The 17060-nt window shown below is 42.1% G+C and overlaps 1 protein-coding gene across 1 annotated transcript in view; it reads left to right on the top strand.

Annotated features, from left to right (window-relative positions):
* The first annotated feature begins 4352 nt into the window (after positions 1–4352).
* KCNIP1 (potassium voltage-gated channel interacting protein 1) overlaps positions 4353–17060 on the top strand; it is a 365574-nt gene continuing 352866 nt past the window's right edge. The window contains exon 1 of the mRNA XM_075056636.1: positions 4353–4544. The gene's annotated coding sequence lies outside the window, so the exon portion shown is untranslated. The remainder of the gene's footprint in view (positions 4545–17060) is intronic.

Below are 17060 nucleotides of genomic sequence, written 5' to 3' on the forward strand. Positions count from 1 at the left end.
CTTTTTTTTTGTTATGGCAACATTTACGGAATTTCCTACTCAGTAAATAACAAGGTAAGGCCAAACTTTCTCATCCAAAAAGGGCTCTGCAAAAGTGTGCACACTATCTAGAGTTCTAGAGAGAAGGGCTGTTTTGAAGACAGGTGGAGTATTTCTGATTTTGCTGTACACATTAAGACTAGGTGAGGCGACAGCATGGCAGAAGTGTAGCCATGGCACAGCTGGCGTAGTTAATGGTCTCACATTTCAGCTCTGTGCTGCTTGAGGTGTTGCTTTGGAAAAGCCCATCCTCAGTTCTGTACCATTTAGCTAGTGGGACAGGGCTTATTTCCAAAGGGGGCTCTGGGTTGTCAATCTTATTTCATAGATGTAGAAGCTGAGAGATGGAGCAAAAGAAACGAGCCCATGGCCAGAAAGCCTATCTTCACCAAAGCTGGGTGTAAATCTCTAACAAAAAGACCCAAATCTTGCAGGCAGGCTTAAGAGCATTTAATACCCTTTGGCTCCTGCTGGGTATGGGTGTGTCCTGGTTTCAGCTGGGATAGAATTAACTGTCTTCCTAGTAGCTGGTGCAGTGCTATGTTTTGAGTTCAGTATGAGAAGAATGTTGATAACACTGATGATTTCAGTTGCTGCTCAGTAGTGTTTAGACTATAGTCAAGGATTTTTCAGCTTCTCATGCCCAGCCAGGGCACCTGACCCAAACTGGCCAACGGTGTATTCCATACCATGGGACGTCCCATCTAGTTTAGGAACTGGGAAGGGGGGGGCAGGGAATCGCCGCTCGGGGACTGGCCGGGTGTCGGTCGGCGGGTGGTGAGCGATTGCCCTGTGCATCATTTGTACATTTCATCCTTTTATTACTACTGTTGTCATTTTATTAGTGTTATCATTATCATTATTAGTTTCTTCTTTTCTGTTCTATTAAACCGTTCTTATCTGAAACCACGAGTTTTACTTCTTTTCCTGATTTTCTCCCCATCCCACTGGATGAGGGGGAGTGAGTGAGCGGCTGCGTGGTGCTTAGTTGCTGGCTGGGGTTAAACCACGACAGGGTGGGCAAGAGAACAGCATGCTGCACTGTGGTGTATTTGTTATAATGAATATTATTTATTATAGTAATTGTTTCAATGCATTCAAGATCTGATTTTTAAGATTTTTGAGCTTGTGATAGAACATAGTGCTCAGAAAACTCTGCCTGCCTTTCTTATCTAATTTGCCTGCAGCCATGGATCAAGTGAGCACGGGTGATTCTTTATCTACATGGGTTTTGTTTATTATCTTTTCCCTTTTAATTGCTTTTTTTCACCCTCTTCCTTCAATAATGATACTTGAATGAAAAATAATAGAATTAAAAAGCACTCCTATAATCAGATACAGCAATCATTTGAGGGTGTAACTGGTTTATGCCTTACTCATAAGCAAAAGAGCTGTAGCAGTGCCTGTGGTGAAGATTCATTTTCAGGCTCCCCGGCGTGGAGGTCAGACTTGCTCTCTTGGAGCAGAGCTGGGGAAGCATCATTCTGCCAACCTTGTGGACTTGGGTGGTTTTTACAGTTGAGGAATGGAATTCGGGGTGTATAAGTTTATAATTTGCTCAGCAGTGCTGTTTTAAGGGTCTTTAAAAAACAATTGAGCCATGTACAGTCTGGCCTGTGAGTTTTGGGAGCTTAGCTTCTTGCTAAAAGACTAGAGCAGCCTAGTAAGTAGGAGTTGCTGTAAGGGGCATACTTTGGTATCAGATATCTACGCCGAATTACTCGTTCCTTCCTGTTGCTACAATTGCCTGTTTGAAGACCTCTTTGCTTGAGTCTGAATGACGTTCTTCAGAGTCTTTCAGATAAGCTATTATTCATCAGGTAGCTGAAAAAAAGTTACAAAATTCCCCGTTGAAGTTCAGTAGATCTATCTCAGCTGTTTCTGATCTTTGTAGCCGTAGCTTTTGAGCATCTCAATCTTTAGCAAGCTCATCTGTGCATAAGTGTTGTGACAAAAGGAAATGCTGTTATTTCTGCATTACAGATGGAAAATTAAAATGGTCATACAGGAATTGTGCTTCTGAGGAGGGCAGCTTGGTCCTCACAAGTTGTTGGGCCTTTGTCCTGTCCCCTGGGAAATTCTCTGTTCCTGTGGCCTTAATTCTTCTGTTACTTCAGGCTCCGAAGCAGCTGTTTTCCAGATCTTTGCCTCAGTTTTCTATCTTAGGTTAATATGGCACCCTGACCTAATGTGTGAAGTCAGTCTGTATTTGTTAATGTGTGTTAAACCCCTAAAGCTGCTGAAACTTTCTCGGGATTCAAGTACCCATAATTCTTCTTCTTTTTCTTCACTTTCAAAATAAAATAAACTGAATCCAACAAAGGGTACTTCAATTTTGGCTAAAGACCATCAGCATTAGGAGCAAGTGGGTGTAATGCACAATAACTAAGCCACTTTTTAAAGCAACTCAAAGTCATTTACTGACTGTTCTCTATACATAAAGCCTAAGGCTGGGTCTTAACAAAAACTCTTGCCTATTTTCACAGAAACATTGCAGCTGCATAATTTTCTTCATTTCCTTTTAACTGTGCAATCCCTAAAATGTTTTTTCTTGGCCACAAGTGCTGCCATACTGGGTTAGCCCAAAAGCCCATTAGACTCAGTAGCCTGTCTTAGGTGGTGCGGGTTATCAGGTGACAAGGAGAGGCTGTTAGAGCATGGCAAGAATATCCAGGTGCTTCCTTAAATAAACTCCTAATCTCTAGAGATTGGTAATCTAGAAATTTATTGAACTCTAGAAGTAAGACCTTTGAATTTAATAAGACTTCATGGATTATTTTTTTGTCCATGATGTTTTTTCAGTCACTTTTTGAAACAATGAATTTATAACCTGCAACAGCTGTGGGAAGAATTTCCCAGGATTAATTATGTCTTACCCGGTGAAATACCTTCCCTGTGGTCAAACTGCAGTCACAATAGGTTCATTTGATGGCTCATTCTAGCTGCAAATATTTCTTTGGGTAACTTCTGTAGTCTGAGGCTTTCTTGTCTTCACTAAGCATGAGAGACTCAGCACTGTGGTCTCGGGTTATGACAAAAAGGGACATGCAGAAAGGGACACATATAAATTCATCTTCTGACTAAAGAACCTCAGGCTTGAACCCTTTTCTGCAGTCCAGCCGCCTTGCTGTCTTGTGAGAAGTGCACTTAGGGGTGCTGCAAGTTCACTTGTGCTATCTATCTTTGTAACGTTTACTGAAACGTCTAAAACCAAAAGCATCACACTCATCCCATAAAGTTGGCCTTGGCGCTTCTGGTTCTTTTTTTCTAAATTGGCAGCAGCAGTACCAGGGGCACAGTAGTTAAATTTTCAGAGGGTTGGTGGGCTGAAAGCCAGGTCTAAACCTCTTCCATTTCACCTCTTTCTGAGCACATCTTTCAGGGGATTGTGTTGTGCTTCCCCTGTGGAGGGAAGGGAGCTGGGCTGCATCCTCCCCATGTGGCTGGGGAGGTGCGACTGCCTGAGGGGAGCACACTCTGGCCCCTGCCTCTCTGGTGGTGCCACACGGAATGGTTCTCCCCATCTCAAGCTTTCCCAGGACTGTGAGTATGGCCTCAGTTTCTAGCAGAGGAGCTCCAGGGACTGGGACTACGGCTGCCCTTTTCAAAGCTGGGTCTCTCCTCACTTTACACCATGAGCACACATACACTGCTGCAGGGGCAGTGTAGGATCTGGCTCTCAGCTAATCCCTCTTGCCTGTCCTCGCCTGGGAGTTGGGAATTTCTCAGACTTGGGTTTATAAGGCAGATAACAGTGCTCTCTGCATGCTATGTGCTGTTGTGATGGAAAGAAGAGGGTGCCTGAGGCGTTAGGAGAGACCCTTCAGCACAAGCCGAGGGACCCCGGAAGAGGAGATGCTTCAGCAGCCCTGACCCGTGCTCTTTAAGGCAATGGCTGAGCTGTACGCTCTGATTTTAGGCTGTTGACTGCAACAGAGCAGCTGTATTTCTTTTCAGCCTTCTAGGAAGTAAATATTTGGGTCAGGTGACTTCACGATTGGAACAGGGAACAGAATGTGGCATGGAGAAGGGTAATAAAAGACTGAACATAAGTTAGAAATCGTTTATATGTAATATAAATTATAAATGAATATGAAGAAGAACAAAAGCCTAAGTGAGTATATTTCAGTACAGGCACACTTTAAACGATGTAATTCAATGCCCTTATTTTTATAAAACCTCTGCTATCAGAATGAAGGAGCTGGAGGCAGCAGAGCGGCTGCGAGGCCAGTTAAGGGCACAGCGTGTGCCAGAGCCGTGGGGACCTCGGAGCTCCCCGCAGCCATCGCACCCCGCACGGCAGCTTCGGGGCAGCGACCAGCATGGGCCACGGGTGACCCGCTGGGGAAAGCACCGTGTGCTCACCCTGGCTGAGGAGGGGACGCTGTCCAGAGGCTTCCCTGGGGCTGGTGGCTGTGCCGGCAGCAGTGCCATCCAGCCAGGCACTTTCTGGTTTCCTACAGCAGAGGGTAGCGTTAACTGTGTCTGCACCGCTGGAAACAGAGGTTGGTTCAAAACGACGGGTGTATTTAGTCGGCTCGTTTCAAGCTGATGTGGAGTTGTTAAGTATTTATAGCGGACATACATATCCGACTTTGCTGCTTTACTGGAAATATTTTTTCTGTGAAGCAAATATACAACCTGTTAGCTCTCTAAGTCTGTATCACAGTGCTGATATTTAGTTTGCAAAGCTTACCAGGCTGCTGATTTCCTGAGAGCATTCCTGTATCACCTGTAATAGCTTCCTCTGCTAGCATTTTGTCTTACTGCATTATTCTATATAAAATTGCATTTTTTTGAATGTCACACCTTTTACAGAAATGCATTTCCTCTGATGACACTACCTCCCAGGTGCATGACATCACATATGCAGCAAAATCTAATTAAAGGCAATCATGTAATTACTGTTCCCAGTTGCTTGGCACCACTGGTGGGCGATTCTGGGATCTCCATCCTGGCATGGAGCTGTGGCAGGATCCCCCCACCCTGTAGGTCTCCCCTGTCCTGCAGCCCCCGGGCAGTGCCGCGTACACTGAGGCTGGCTGATGCTGTGGTGCTGCAGGTGGAAATGTTACTTGACCTGGCAGAGGACCCAGTGCCTTCAACACCAGCCGTGTCCTCAGTGAGCTAACAGGTTTTGCTGAGCTTCTGTGTATATGCCTCCATACTTAGAAATAGGAAGGCACTGTGAAATTTAAAATCAGGGTGTAAGTTCTGCACATGGGCCTGGAAGTCAAAACATCCCTTCTTAAGGAAGAATTGACTTTATAATCGAGAAGAAAAACATCCTGTCTAAAAATATGCTAGTCTGAAATCATCAGCAAATAATAAAGTTCCAAATAAATTACCATGTATAAGAAAGAGCATGTATTTAACAGTATTTGCCACAGAAAATTGAAATTGTGAGATTCAGTGTGAGAAGTGAATTATGGCACTGAAAGTGGCTCATGTGTTGCATTGAACTGTAACAAATACTAGTGTGAGTAAGGCCTGGCAAAATACGCTCACAGGAATGCTTGTGATTTTATTATCATCATTTAGATAATTATTTAAATGAAATAGCAAATATTCTCATTTCTTCAGACAGGATATCTCATTGTTATGCCTTTTAGCATCTGAAAAATGTAATTTTAAAAGTATCTGGAGATGATTTTTAAATCAAAGGTATGGTGAATTTGGTACTGTTCAAATGAAGGAGACCTTTTTCAGTAGAAGGAATTGTGAGTGTTTGGGTTAAGAAACCGGGTGTGAAAAAGTAAAGCTTTTGTTGAAACAAAACACAGAGAGTGATCTTCATTTAAATATTGCTACATTTAGCTTGTCTGAGAGAACATAAATTTTCGTAGTGCTTAAAATATGATGTAGCTGCAGAGCCTAAGATATTAAAAGTTTGGGGTTTTTTTACCTGTTCTTAAATTTTGTATGGCAAGCATTATGAACCATTTAACCTCAGGATGCAATACCTCCTAATGCTATCTAAAGACTGTAAACTGTAGCATTCCACCTGCTGTTGTGTAAGACACAATACTATAGAGATCTGAGACACCTTTGATTTGTTTGATGTTGTAGCAGAGTGATTGTGGTAAGCTTCTAATACTTCATAGCTCTGGAATGCACTGTGAATTTTGTTGACTCTCTGAACATGAGCTGTGAACAGAGAGAGTTCAAGGATCTGCTCTACACAAATAAGAGTCTAACTAGATTGATAGAAAACCATTTCTAAGTTTTTGATGTGCAGTAATAAATATAATAGTAATTATTGTGAGTGCAATATAGGTATTTCATGAAGAATTCATGTAGGACTGAAGTACAATGATTGATAACAATGAGGGAGATAAACCCAGTGTCTTGACACTCAAGAGCTCTAGATGTGGCCTCGCAGATCACTGGTGGGCTTGGGTTCAGAAGCACTGTGAACAGGGCTTTGGCGCATGCATCTACCTCAACTTAAGATCAGAGTAAAAGGAACAAGTCACAGCTCGGACTTCTTTATTCTAAGTATATAATAAGTATTTATAAATATCATACAAGCAGATGTACCTATTTCTCTTTTTAGGGTCACAATTTTTTGATAATAATATAAAGGCTTGGTTGGTTTTTCACTTCTAAGGGGCAGCTCTGATGGCTGGTTCTTATTCTGTTTCCTTTTAGTCTAATTTAGTTTACCTACCTGACACTTATCACAGTTTATAAACTCTTTTACTCTTGTGTTTCCACATTTCTGTCTCTATTTAAACTGCAGCAAATAAGAGACATGTTACATAAAATCCATGTCCTTTTAAGCGGGTTAAGACTGTATGTAAATTATTGAATTTAATAAGCCTGTAATACCCTGACCAGGTTAAAAACAAACGTGTGTATGTTTATACATGTATTCACATGCGTAGTGAAAACAAATGTTACTTACTTTCTATATAAAAAATCTATGATCAGTGGGACTATATTAAGAAAAAAGCATCAAATCAACTGTTAAGCCTGTGAATGAGACAATCAAGAGATTGCCTTCTCAGGCTGCTGAGTGGAGTTTGCCAAAGGGCCTGTTTGACAGTTTGCAGGTGATGTGAGGGGGGAAATTACACTGCTGTGGCCTTGCTGAGAATTCACTTGATAGGTTGTCTCTGCTTGTAGATGTAAGGGACTAATCTTCCTGGGCCTTTTCCACACAGGGCATTGAGCACTTGGTCATCTGCTCTGTGGCAAGTTCTTACAGGGTAAAATGTGCCTTTTCCTTTGGGAGACCATCACCATCTCCAAACAACCATTTCTTTTGGCAAAAGATGAGTAGCTGTGAGTCAGAGCCAAGTAACCTGGCCTTCCTAAAATAAACCATTTTGACTCAGCTGAACAGAGAAGCAAAATTCTTCAGTTCAGATGTTATCTTGATGCAAAGCATTCATCAGTTGTGGAGCTGTGGGGAGGTCTTGCTTTTTGTTTTGTTTTGTTTTTCCTTCTCTTTCCTTAAAGTGCTGGTTGCTTTGAGGCTCGCTTGCAGAGTTTGCTGTTAAGGTTCAAGACCACTTTATATGAAGCATTTTCTCAAATATGTGGCTCCATTAAGTTGTGAAAGAGTATCCAGCATCAGGATAGAGGTGCAAATACGCTATCACCTCCTGCGTGGGCAAAAATAAAGATGTAATATGTTCTCACATAGAACAGCACACAGGCAGCTGGGAACACTGAAGTTGAGTGAATGCCCAAATTATCAAATATAGCCTTACGTTGTCTCCATTGGCATATGCACACACCCCTTTTATTACACATATGGATACAGAGAAGCATTGCTACGCTGCAATAGTTAGTAAAATGAGTTGCAAAAAATAGCAAGACCTTTTTACACAGCATGGTATTCAGTAGCATTTTGTTCCTAGAGAGATATGAATTGGTTTTGTCTGCAGCTGGAGGAGGGCTGCTCATCAGGGGCCAGTTGTAGCTCTGGGAAGGGGAGAGCAGTGTGCTGGGGTGATATCTGCAGTCCTGCTTTGACCTGGCACTTCAAGCCTGCTCCTGTTGCCCTTACTCAAGCTTCAGTTTGTGATAGTGGGAGATTTACTGTTGTGGTTTAACCCCAGTCAGCAGCGAAGCACCACGCAGCCTCTCACTCACTCCTTCCCTGCCCCCCAGTGGGATGGGAGAGAAAATTAGGAAAAGAAGTAAAACTCATGGGTTGAGATAAGAACGGTTTAATAGAACAGAAAAGAAGAAACTAATAATGATAATGCTAACACTGCTAAAATGACAATAGTAACAATAAAAGGATTAGCATATACAAGTGATGCACAGTGCAATTGCTCACCACCCACTGATCGATGCCCGCCCCCACTCCCTCAGTTTCTATACGAGATGTGACATCACATGGTATGGAATACCCCTTTGGCCAGTTTGGGTCAGCTGTCCCGGCTGTGTCCCCTCCCAACTTCTTGTGCCCCTCCAGCCTTCTTGCTGGCTGGGCATTAGAAGCTGAGAAATCCTTGACTTTAGACTAAACATTACTTAGCAACAACTGAAAACATCAGTGTGTTACCAACATTCTTCTTATACCTAACTCAAAACCATACCAGCTACTAGGAAGACAATTAACTCTATCCCAGCTGAAACCAGGACATTTACTTAACTGAATTTTACAGGATTGAGCTTCATCCTTACTGAACCTTTGAGGATCTGTAGATCTTTCAAGTGCCAGGATCTTCTTTACTTAAAGTTTCTAAAAGCAAACCTTCCAGTTTGGTTTTAGACACTCTTGAAACCTGGAGGCATTGGATCTGGGGGTTTGATTCAGCCCAAGACTAAATCCAAGAAGCACGTTTCAATTGTTCCATCCAAAGGGAGATTGACTTTGGATATATTATTTCTCCCACCCTCTATGAGCATGAGCACGCATGCACACTTGCATTTCTCTTTGCTCCTGCCAGACCAGGGAGATGTTTCTGTCTGATGCTATGACTTGGAGCCCTTTAGCTGTAAATGTTCTTGCATCAAGTCTTAAGTGGGAGCTGTTTCTGTAGTCTTTTTAATTTCAGTGATTATTTGTTTATCTTTTCCGTTGACGTGTGCCATAAAAAAAATATACTTAATCGAATTGATCTGGTATTTTAACGTGAAGCCCCAGTGTATGTTACATCTCTCAGCAGAAGTTCTTTGTTTAATGAATGGCGTTTTTCTCACTACTGGAAGTCTTAGCTGCTAGAAGTGAGATGACTAATGAACACAAATGCAGGTGATGCAGCAATATATGGCCTGGTTTGCTGGGATGGGATTTCTTTTTTGTTTTCTAAAGAGTACTTAGACTTTGGAAGTATTCCTGACTGTGCAAATAATATGTGTCTGTACCTATCATGTAATCATTCATAGCTAAATGTTTATTTACCTAAAGCAAATAACTACAGACAGCTCTGTAGTTTTGAAGTTTTACCATGGGGAACAGCTGAGCCTACTCTGCATAAACCCCAACTCCTCAGGTAATGAGCTGCTTGGTTACAGCTGGAGACAGTGGGAGTTCCTGTGCCCTGCAGCCAAATGTAGGCATCCAGTGGAGTATTGCAACCACAATCTCTCCATGTGTTTCTAGAGCGTAAAAAATTCTCTGAACAACAAGTTCTGTGGAAAATTGCTGATGGAAATATCTTCATGGTTCCCTTCTGACAGAACAGCAGGGAGAAGATTGTCCTACTTGTGCAAGAAAGCAGCAACGTGCCTAACTGGATTCAGATTTCTGTTGATTTGTGCCTGTGGTTTGCTCCCTGGATGATTTCCTCATGACTTTCTGCATTTGTTTTATTTTTCACTTACTTCTGTACAGTTTGGGCATGGTGCAAAAGAGGAATTTCTGCACTGAAAAGTGAGAAAACAGAATTCTCATCTGCAAAGTTTTGAGCAAAGTTGCTAATTATTGCCAGGATTGGTCAGAAAGTTCATGTGAGAGGCTAAACAACCCTGCTGTCCAGAGGCAGTCCTAGAAAAACATGCTTCTGCAAACCACCCCCAGAGATGTCACTACCTGCTGCTCTGGATGACTTTCACCTGCCTCTAATTGCACCTGTCTGTGGTCTGGCATTTAGCTGCTGAGCAGGGCATTTTTTCTAATTCACTTGTCACTTTGCACTTCATGAATATATAATTTCTTCCATTTGGCTCCAGGAGTTATCCTCTACAGTTCTGCTACGATGAAGAGGGATGCCAAGTACTATACTTCCCTTGTGCTTCTTTGATCATGAAGGATGGTAAGGAAGGTAGTCAGTCCTGCTTCACACAGTGAGAAGGCACAGTTATGTCATCACCTACACATCATTTCCACAGCTTCATCCAGTCTTGCATTCCTTGAAATTCAGGATACCTCTTTCTTTGTACAAGGTTCTGCTTGTGGTTCTGTTTGGCCATGATACTAAGGAAACTCAGAACCTGTATTAATAGTTGGGTTCATTGAAATTCATTAACTTTTCAACTGAACCTCAGAGTAATTTCCAACAATTTTTGCTAATTTTTATATCAGCTCAGCAAGTCTCTTTTTGTCATGCAAACTCATTATTTTCAGTGGAATTTTGTTTTGAAGTTTTAGGTTCATTCACACCCATAATGGAAAACAGAAAGTACAAAGCCAACAGCAATTAAAACCACTAAAAGCTTCTTTTTGTGTAACTTCGCATGATGATGTCCTTTTGCAGAATATGTTCTGGCAGCTATGAGATGTCATTTCTTGCTGCAGTAACATGGCCATGTTTGAAAGGGTTATATCAGATGTCCTGTTTGTGTAAATTTGATTATTCCTATCAAAGTCTCTGGTTTCTATTCATTTGAACCTAAGGATCTGACCTGAGTTTTCCAAAACTCATGTGTATAAGCGTAATCTTCAAATTGCAAACAAGACAGTGAACTGATGTACTGCTCCCATGAGCCTAGGAGAGCTATACAGAGCATGAGCTGCTGTGTCTGTTTGGTAAATTTGAAACATGCATATTTAGGGTGAGGAAACAATGACCTGAGATGTTCAGAACTGCTTGAAGAGTTTTGAGGCCACATTCTTTTTAAATAAATAGCATAAACTCTCTTAAGAAACTCAATGGTACATAAGCAGTAATTACACCGCTAGCACTGCTCTGTGATCATGTGTATAGCTCCAGCTGGAGTAAGTATGGACTGGCTTTGTTCTGCTTCTGTAGTCCTACCAACCTGCACAGCTTTCTGCGGGGTTTTATGTTTTTCTGTGACTTTGTAAGTGTATTCCACATTATTTTGAGGACTGAGTAATTGTTTTCTGTCTCATAGTGTCTGTTCAGTGAATCAAGCCCAAAGCTACACATGCTTTTAATCCTAATATTCCTGGTAATTATAACAAACCTAGCTGCACATCTTTAACTTTCCACTGTAGCTTGTATTCGAGTCAGTCTTCGGTGGGAACTGTCATTATGTTAAAGTTTTGGTTTCACCAGTTTATAAAGTTTTTCATTCAGATTTCCACAACATTTTCAAGTTGAACCATAAGCACTGATACGTAATTCAAAGAGTTATATCAAATAACGTTGCACCATCATCTGCTGAGAGTACTGAGGCATTGTCTTAGCTCTTGTTTTCACAGACTGTTGATGGCAGTCCCTCTGGCTGCCCCAGTGTCATCAGTGCACCTGTGTGTTCATCTCCTTTGCATCTGCTACTAGTGGGCTCCATTTTTCGTAATGGTTATTTCTGTAGCTTTGGTACAGTGTTTTTGAAATGCTGGAAATTATGTGGGGCTGTACTTTTGCTATATCTTTTGCAATGCTTTCTTTTGCATTTCTCTTGCCTTTTGACCTGTGAAATCTCTTCTGAATTCTTACTCTTATGATCTGATTTTCAGTTTCCTCTCCAAGTGGTGAGTCTCTAGTCTAGTTTCACCTTGCTTTCACTATAACATTTTCATTCAACATAATATGATTTTTCTGAAGGCAGAAACAGCCTTGCCTATAGATCTGTATTTGTCAGCAATCTCTTCTTTGAGCACAGTCACTGTCTTATAAGAAAAGCTGCCAAAGTATTACAGTTCTGTTTTGGCTCATTAATTGAAGAGCAGTCGAAAATGCTTCAGTGGGCTCTCCTTCCTTCTGCAGGCATCTTTAATATTCATATCTCCTAACAGGTGTATTTCGGATTGCGATATTCTTCAGACTTGCAAACTTGAGGTTAATAGCTTGCCCTCTCATCCTGGTTTACTTCAATGATATTTAGGAGATCAATATCTTCAGGGCTTCAGGGCAACATTTAAGAAAAATCATTATTTTCTATGTGTCTCTGTTGTGCTCTTGAGTCCATCTCCTTCCCTGTCGATAGCAGGGTGTCATGGTTTAAGTCCAGCCGGCAACAAAGCATCACAAGGCCACTCGCTCACTCCTCCCTGCTGGTGGGTTGGGGAGGAGGAAATATAACAAAAAGCCCGTGGGTCAAGACAAGGACAGGGAGGGATTGCTCACCAGTTATGGTCATGGGCAAAAACCAAATTCGACTTGGGGCGGGGGGAATGGGGAAATAAATTTAATTTGTTACCAAACAAATCAGAGTAGGATAATGAGAAATAAAACCAAATCTTAAAAACACCTTCACCCCACTCCTCCCTTCTTCCTGGGCTTAACTTTACTCCCAATTTTCTCTACCTCCTTGCCGCCAGCAGCACAGGGGGATGGGGAATGGGGGTTATGATCAGTTCATCACACATTGTTTCTGCTGCTCCTTCCTCCTCAGGGGGAGGACTCCTCACACTCTTCCCCTGCTCCAGCATGGGGTCCCTCCCATGGGAGACAGTCCACCATGAGCTTCTCCAACATGAGTCCTTCCCACGGGCTGCAGTTCTTCACGAACTGCTCCAATGTGGGTCCCTTCCACAGGCTGCAGTCCTTCAGGCACAGACTGCTCCAGCGTGGGCTTTCCCACAGGGTCACAGCCGCCTTCAGGCATCTCACTGCTCCGGTATGGCATCCTCCCTGGGCTGCAGGTGGGCATCTGCTCCCCCGCTCCCCTCCATGGGCTGGAGGGGACAGCCTGCCGTCTGGTCTCACCACGGGCTGCAGGGGCATCCCCTCCTCCCCGCTCCTCCTCCCCTCCTTCCCCACTGACCTCGGTATCTGCACAGGGGTTTCTCTCACATCCAACTCCCCTCTCTGCCACAGGTTTTTTTTCCTTTCTTAAATATGTTATCACAGAGGTGCTACTACTATCATTGATGGGCTCGGCCTTGGCCACCGGCAGGTCCAATTTGGAGCCAGGGAAGCTTCTAGCAGCTTCTCACAGGACCCATCCCTGTAGCCCCCTCCCTGCTACCAAAAGCCCGCCACACAGACCCAATACACAGGGCTCTGTTTTTAATGTTCCAGGATTTTGAAATTTCACCAGTGATTGTTACTTATTTAGGAGCTTTAATTGTCCCACTTATTGTTTCTTTTCTTTCAGGCTCAACTGTGTGATTTTTTTCCTCCTGGTTTTCGCTTTTCAAAATTTTGCTTGGAGGTCTTATCTTCTCTTAATGCAATCAGAGTCTATTCCAGTTTCAGATAGTAACAGAGGGAGGTGATGCCTCAGTGCATGGAGATTTCTGTGCTCAGGGTCTCGTATTCTTTTAACTGGATCCAGTAATCATAAGCATCTCAGTCACGCATAATTTAGTTATTTATATGTCAAGAGAGATGCGTATGAGGTGAATGTTACAAAAAGAAATGAACCAAAGGACCCATTTCCGTGCTGCTTTCTTAGCAAAAGGGTGTAGCTCCTTTTAAAGAAGGGAGGTTTTGTCTGCCACAAAGCTCATAAATTATTTTTGAGGTGAAGCTGGAAGGCTGGAGAATAAAAATTGTAATGAAGGACAATAGTCTTCCCAAATTTAGTCAGGTGATAATTCCTTGGGGCTGGAAATGCTGACTGACACTTGCTATCTGCCAGGGAAATACTATTTGCTTCATAATTCAGCTTAGAAAAGAAAATAATGTTTCTGCTTTCTGGAAAGGTAAAATGCTTTTTGTGGCTCTGAATGCACGTAAGCATTAGGGAAGCTGCTTTCTGGTAGTGCAGACCTGCCCTTCTCTGTCCTAGAGAACCAGTTATTTCTGTTCTGCTCCTCCAACACCTGATATTCTGTTGGATGTCTGTCCTTATCCTGCTCTGTCCTTCATTAGCGCTGCTGGTCCTGGACATCCTTGTTGCACCCTGGGTGGCTCTGGTGGGGCTCACTGCCAATTGCACAGCCTAAAGAAAGTGTGACCCTCCACCTTTCCCCCCAAGATGAACACAGCCCAGATGATCATCATAGAGTAACTGCATCCTTAACAGCCCAGTAGGGTTTCAGCACCACAGCAGGAGCTGTCTTCTCTAGTCTGAATATTGCAGCAACATGCAAGAGCTAAGGTGTCATTCTTCCTAGTGGATGGCTAGCTGGGAACACAGTGTGGTTATGATTGATGTCTTTTTGATTTGGAGATTATAGCCATATCCTGAAAACAGTTGATGTGAAATACTGGCAGTAGTAAGGCTTAAAATATTCCATCATTTGTTGTTCCTGTTCTATCTCCTGCTGCTTCATGAATATGTTGTATGGTATCCCAAAAATTGAGTTATGAAAAGGCAATTCCTTAAGCATTCAGATAGGAGGTTACAGCCACAAGCAATAGGGTTGTGACCAAGGTTGACCCTGCAGCAGCAGCCATGCGTTGTCCATATGGGACGGTTTGGGAACTATGCTGAGTCCATCTCGTAGTGATGAAATCAGAGGTAACTCTTGGGAGTCATTACAATTGACCCGTATAAAACTAGTCTAAATGTGAACAGTAGGTCTGGATGGATATCTCAGCTTGTTGAAAACCCACATACATACATGAAAACACTAAGGTATAAACCTATTTGTTATAATAATTAAGATCTCATACTGAATAACATGTAAGGAAGAGTTAAATTGTCAGGCAATAAATATTTAACCAACTCTGGCTGTAATGATGCTGAGTTTTTACCGCTGTGAGAGTCAGAGGTTCTTCTTAACGAGTTCAGCCTGTTCAGTTTGCTGCAGGGGGCTGCTGTTTGAGGCACTCTTATTTGAAAGTATGGAAGCCCTTTCACAGATGTTTGGATACCAGCTGGGGCAGACATTTGCTCATGTTCAGTGAAGGCCAGATCTAACTTCAGTTAAATTTAACAGAGGTCACTCTAACTTTACTGGAAGTTCCATGAATCTCTACAGCTTGAATATTAATTTTTTTGTGGTGTTTTGTGGTTTGTTTGGGATTTATTTTTTTTTGCAAGTACTCCTCTTCCTACTCCTGATATGCAAAAAATCCATTAAGATCATTTCCCAGCTCTCCTGTGGCCTCTGGTGAATGCAAAGCGGTGTATATAAGTGTGTGGCAAAGGATTGGAAATAAGTAGATGTTCTCAGTTTAACGATGAAAAGAAAAACATCGGAGAGGAGAGTGTGAGTAGAGGTACACAAGAAACCTGTAAAACGGATGGCTTTGTTGAACTGAATTCCTCTCTTTACTAATTCCTGACTATTTTCAACAGCTATTTGCATAAATAGTCCTTTTTTTCCCTGATAGACTTGACTTTTCTGCAGAAAAATTATAGAACACTGACTTTTTGACAGTTCAATCTTCTGCCCTATTTTACGTTTACATCCTCTCCAAGTTTAGCTGTTAGTCACCTTTACCAAGAACATTTTAAAGGCTTAATATAAATCTTGGTATGTGCTATTTCATCTGTGAAATGGATGCCTCATTTTGCTGTGGAATGTACGGAAGACACACACGCCAAAGTGATTTCTCATTTTGAGTTGTAGTTAGATCTAAAACCATTTGTAATGGTGTCTTGCTGGAACTTCCACGAAAATGGCTTGTACTGGAGAAAGGCTGTGTATTCTGAGGTTATGGATAAACATCCAGTCCAAGCCCGTTTGGATATGCATTTTTATTATGCTCACTAAGCCGGTTTATCAAGATGGAAGCACGTTTCCTGGAACAGAGGAACAGCTGAGCCTGTCAGCGTTATTTATTCATTGTTCATAGCGGTACAAAGCCCTTGCCAGACTGCCAGTGGTGTCCAGTCTCCGTAAGGAACTTGCCAAAAAATGTCCTGTTTGGGAGTGCTTGAATAACTCACCAAGCCATCTGGTGTGGAAGAACACATAAACACAGAATTAATTAACTGTAATCAGTCTCTACTGAGCATGTACAAGATGAAAGGTTTTTTTTGAACATTTATATCTTGGATGAAAACTACCTGGTTGCAAATTTGTAATTCCCTTTAACAAAGCACAGAGCTGCAAGGATGCCTCAGCTGAGCAGATGTAAAGAATTGCTTAATGTTGTTGGTGATGCAGTCTTCCCTGCCCCATACCGCAGTGCAGCCTGAATGGTTTTTCTTCGTTGTTGCCAAGAAAATATTCTGTATAAGGACAGGTGCCTCCTAGCCTAGCCAGTTACGCCTCAACTTTCATCATTTTTTTAATTTTTAAAGGAATATTGAGAATCCTTCTTTACTTGCCTGTTATTGTATATTAGTAACGCAGGAAGGAGTAAAGCCTTGCTTATTGAAATCCATCATATGCGTAATGTTCTCTGATTGTATTTGATAAAGGGACATTGCTGACTTAAAAATAAGTAAATGTTTCAATGCATAGCAATGTTTGCATCTCTCCCTCCAAGATTTTAGCTTTTCATTTACATTTGCATCTTACAGTAGCTCAACAGTACAGCAGCTATCTACTGCAGAAGTATTACAGCATATACTGTGATGCATCGGCCTAGCCAGGTATTCTGTGGTAAAACCAGGAAAGACTTCCTTGGAAGAGTAGAGCATGATGGCGCTAAAATACAAATATTGTAAACTATTGTCTCCTTGTAAACTCCCTCTTTCCTTTTTGATGTGTGTTAGGAAGGAGACTAGATGTTGTAAATCTCAGCTAAGTCCTGGGCAAAATGTGAAGGCAAAATTCCCTTTGGCTTTGAAATATTCAGTAATTAAAAGTAAAAGGACTTTAACAGTCTTTTTTCTTTCTTTTGTAAATTGCTTGCTTAGCCCTG

The sequence above is a fragment of the Buteo buteo genome, chromosome 24, assembly GCF_964188355.1.
Source record: "Buteo buteo chromosome 24, bButBut1.hap1.1, whole genome shotgun sequence".
NCBI lineage: Eukaryota > Metazoa > Chordata > Aves > Accipitriformes > Accipitridae > Buteo > Buteo buteo.